At 34.6% G+C, this 5189-nt stretch overlaps 1 pseudogene; it reads left to right on the top strand.

The window, feature by feature from the left end:
• Positions 1–1152: 1152 nt before the first annotated feature.
• LOC132651414 (single-stranded DNA-binding protein, mitochondrial-like) lies at positions 1153–1583 on the top strand (annotated as a pseudogene).
• The last annotated feature ends 3606 nt before the right edge of the window (positions 1584–5189 follow it).

Below are 5189 nucleotides of genomic sequence, written 5' to 3' on the forward strand. Positions count from 1 at the left end.
AATATCTGAGTAGATAGAATGAGACTAAACAAATTGCCAGTTCAACTCAGTAGCTGTAATGTATATATGATTCAAATGGTATTTTCTGTTACAACATTATTTTGTTTTCTTCTATCTTAGGGGAGTACCTTGCAAAAACAAATCAGATACCTGACATCGAAGTACAAGAAATTGTGAGATTTTAATGATTATCAGTACACTTAAAGCAGTGCTGTTTATACACTGTTGCTTTTCTTTAAAACTTCCAGGACACAGCAAGGTATGCTGGTACATGCCCTTAATCCCAGCACTTGTGGTGGCAGAATCAGGCAGATCTGTGTGATTTTGAGGTCAGGCTGATTTAACAAGCAATTCTAAGTTAAGCCACAGCTACACAGAAAAAAAAACTTAAAAAAAAGAAAATAAAAAGGAGCCAACAAACAAACAACAAACCAAGAAAACAAACTTCCAGGATACATTAAAATTTCTTAAGATTCATATCTGTACCAGGACACATTAAAATTTCTTAAGATTCATATCTGTTTCATTGTGCACATAAAGTTACCTTTTATTACTTGTAGAACTTTGAAAATGTTCTTCAATATTATGATCTTCCCAATTGTAGCCTAAAATATAGTACCAGAAAATATATATTATTGGAAAGATCATATTATTATTAAGGAAAAACTTAAATCACTATCTTCTGTGACTCTTAGAACCATGTCTGATTTATTCACCTCATTCTACCTCATTCTCAATTGGAATTATAGAAGAGGATCAATAATAAAGTAAGAGTTGTCTCCTTATTTTAAAAGTGAAAGAAAATTTGCAGTCTTACCTATAGCAGTGAGGTTTTTACAGGTCTCTAGTATCACATCTTTGTAGAGTTGCTTCTGGGAAGGTTCCAGCAAAGCCCACTCTTCTTGGCTGAATTTCACATGCACATCATTGAAGGTCACTGAATTCTAAAATATGTGATACATGTGTACAACAGAAACAGTAGCAACAATATAAATTTATACTTCATTGGAAACATATTCACATATTTCTGGTACTTCTTTCATTTATTTTCTGACACAGAAGTACTAATGAGAGACATTTAGGTATTGTGCATCAGATGAAGGAGGAGAGAAGGAAAAGCCTAAATATTAGATTGTAAGAAAAAACAAAGCCATGCTTTAAAGACCTATGTTATAGAAGTTTTATCAGTTTGTGAAACATGAATCTCAAGTAGCCAGCAGTTGGATCCTTGAGCAATCTATGAATTGGGTTCAGTTACTTGGGTGAGTTGGTCAGAACCCAGTGATGAAAGAGGTGGAAGGAAAAAAAAACATAGCCACGATATTTTGTCTAGCAACAAATGAGATGTTGTGATCAGGGGACACTGGCATCACTCCAAAGACAATGTGGCATTGAATATTGTGTTTAGACCAGGCCTCAGTGATATGACATATCAATATGTAAAAAGGGGGGCTTGTATGTTTTGGGACAGGATAGTGGACTATGGTGAATTCATGGATAAAAATAATGTGAGTTGGCAAACAACAATAATCATAGCTAATAAGATCATATTTGTGAGTGACCAGACAAAAGAAAAGGCATAGAACACATGATTATTCTTTGATAATTGTTTTGTATATTCTCCTTTCCAAATCATGTATAGTCTATAGTTGAAAAATAAAGAATAAAACTTTTATATTAAAAGGGAAGTGCTAATGTTATCAATAAGTAATTCTTAGAAGAAAACTGAATAACTGTGTCATATCTGAACTTTTTCAATAGGATGTAGCCTTGAAATAGATATGCCTATTAATGTGGACAAAGACAAACAGAGAGAAGAGAGTGAAATAGAAAGAGAAAGATAGAGACAGAGATACAGAGAGAAATGAACATATGAACAGTACTGATTACATATCGGAGAAATGTATAAACATTTATTAACTACAAAAAATGATGGACAAGCTGGGTTTATTCAGTTATGCCTCTAATTCCATGACTCAGGAGGCAGAGGCAGATGAATCTCATTGAGTTAGATGCCAGCATGATCTATGCAAAGAGTTCCAGGACAGCCAGACCTATATTGTAAGACAGAGCTTCCCCTAAAAGTCAATCTAACAAATATAATAGGTAGAAAAAACTCAGAGGTCTTTACTGAAGCTCCTACAAGGAATTATACATTCAATCCAATTCTGTATTAATCTTCCAGAAACCAGCAGTGCCACAGCTTAAACTGCAACATTAATAAGATCTTACTAAAAGGGAATGCATGTTTAAACAGATAAAAATAGAAAGAGAAAAATATTAGCAATGTAAATGATGATCATAAATAAGCAACATAAGGCAGGAGAGATGGCTCAGCAGTGAGGAACTCTTGCTGCTCTTGCAAATAATTGGGCTCAATTGTCAGTGTTTACATGGAACCCACTACTATTCATTGTTCTATGTTCATGAGTTCTGAGGCAATCTTCTGACTACTGTGAGGATCAGACATACAAGAGGTGCATAATCATGCATACAACCAAATACTCATATTCAGTAAAAATTAAAAAACAGATCCCAGATGGCAGAGCTGATTGCACACTGTGTCTGATCAGCAGGGTAGCAGAGACTGCACAGTGACCAACAGTTGGAACAGTAGGCCACAAAACACCACTGACTGTGTTTCCCAGGTGAAAGGAAACCCAATGGTGAGGAAAAAATTGGTTCCAACCTCAGATCACTGAGCTAATCCCTGAAAAAAGTTCCTGGGATGTTGAAGCAGGAATGTGGTTTTCAAGCAAATGGACACAAGAAACAAACAGGAATAGCAATTCTAATATCTAATAAAACAAACATTCAACCAAAATTAATTGAAAGGGATGAGGAAGGATACTTCAAACTCAAAAAAAGGAAAATTCCACCAAGATGGTGTCTCAATTCTGGGCAACTATGCCTCAAATTCAAGGGTAAACACATTTGTAAAAGAAACATTAATTAAGTTTGAAGAACATTTCAGTCTCCACACATTAATAGTGAGAGACCACAACAACTCAATATCATCAAAGGACAGAGCAGTGAAACAGAACCTAAAATGAGATATAATGACACTAATGGATGTCATGAATTAAATGGACCTGCCAGATATCTAGAGAAATGTTTACCCAAATAGAAAAGAATATATCTTCTTTTCAGCACCTTACGGACCCTTCTCTAAAAATGACCATACAGTAGTCACAAACCAGGCCTCAAAAGATACAAGATTGAAGTAATCTCTTGCATCCTATCAGACCATGATGGACTAAAGGTGGATCTTGACAATAACAGAAATAGCAAAAAGCCTACACATACGTGGAAACTGAACAACTCCCTACTCAATGAAATCTGGGTCAGGGAACAAATAAAGAACTTCCTATAGTTCAATGAAAATGAAGGCACATCATACCAAAACTTATGAGGTGCAATGAAAGCAGTCTTAAGAAGAAATTTAATAGCACTAAGTGCCTTCATAAGCTATTGGAGACTTCCCATACAAGCAACTTAATGGCACAAATACTCTAGGAAAAAAGAAGCAGACACACCCAACAGGTGTAGACTACTAGATAACCAAACTCAGGGCTGAAATCAATAAATTAGGAACAAAGAGAACAATTCAAATAATCAACAAAACCAGGAGCTAGTTCTTTGAGAAAATAAAAAAAAAACAGACAAATTCTTAGCCAAACTAAGAAAATGGCAGAGAGACACTATCCAAATCAACCATGTCTGATAAAAAGAGAGATATAACAGACACTAAGAAAATCCAAAGAACCACTAGCTCTTATGTCAGAAGCCTATATGCCACAAAATTTGAAAATCAAAATGAAATATACAATTTTTGTATTGTTTCCACTTACCAAAGTAGAATCAATATCAGGTAGAGAAATTTAATAATCTTACATCCCCTCAGTGAATAGAAGCGTACATCAAAAGACTCCCAACCAAGGGCCAAATGATTTCAGAGTAGAATTCTACCAGAGCTTCAAAGAAGAGAGAATACTGATATTCTTCAAACTATTTGATAACATGTAAATGGAAGCAACATGACCAAACTACTTTTGTAAGACTGCAGTCACCTTGATAAACCCTCAAAGACCCAAAAAAGAAAGAGAACTTCAGACCAATCACTCTTAAAATACTCAAATAAAATACTCACAAACCAAATCCAAGAACAGTTTAAAGATATCATCTACCATGACCAAGTAGGCTCCATCCCATGCATGAAGCGGTGGTTAAATACATGGAATCCATCAATGTAATCCATCATATAAATAAATTGAAAAAAAAAAAAAACAACCACACAATCATTTCCTTAGATGCTGCAAAAACATTTGACAATATCCAACACTTATTCTTGTTTAAAGTCTCAAAGAGACTAAGGATATAAGCACATACCTAAAAACAGTGAAGGCAACACACAGCAATCCTATATCTAACATCAAACTGAATGGAAAGAAAGTTAAATCAATTCCACTGAACTCAGGGACAAGGCAAGGCTACCCACTCTCTCCAAATCTCTTCAATATAGTATCTGAAGTCCTATCTAGAGCAATAAGACAACTAAAGGAGTTTAAGGGGATACAAATTGAAAAGGAAGAAGTCAAAGTATCACTATTCACAGATGAAATGACAGTATACATAACTGTCCCCAAAAGTTCTACCAGGGAACCCCTACAATTGAAAAACACTTCAGCGAAGTGGCTGGATACAAAGTTAACAAAAAATCAGTAGCATTCTTGTATACAAAAGACAAACTGCCTGAGAAAGAATTAGGGAAACAACACCCTTCACAATAGCCAGAAAAAAAAAAAAACAAACAAACATAAAGTATCTTGGTGTTACCCTAACCAAGCAAGTGAAAAACCTATATGAAAAAAAAAAAAAAAAAAAAAAAAAAAACAACTTCAAGCCACTGAAAAAAAGAAATTGAAGAAGATAACAAAAGATCTCTCATGCTCATGGATCAATAGGATCAAATAGTAAAAATTGCCATAATACCAAAAACAATCTACAGATTCAAGGATATCAACACAATTCCTTATAGACCTTGAAAGAACAATTCTCAGCTTCATGTGGAAAAAAGAAAACCAGAATAGCTAAAACAATCCTGTACAATAACTGATCTTCAGGAGGTTTCTCTAGCCCTTATCTCAAACTATACTATAAAGCAACAGTAATAAAAACAGCATGGTACT

The sequence above is a fragment of the Meriones unguiculatus genome (assembly GCF_030254825.1).
Source record: "Meriones unguiculatus strain TT.TT164.6M chromosome 13 unlocalized genomic scaffold, Bangor_MerUng_6.1 Chr13_unordered_Scaffold_80, whole genome shotgun sequence".
In the NCBI taxonomy this organism is placed as follows: Eukaryota; Metazoa; Chordata; class Mammalia; order Rodentia; family Muridae; genus Meriones; species Meriones unguiculatus.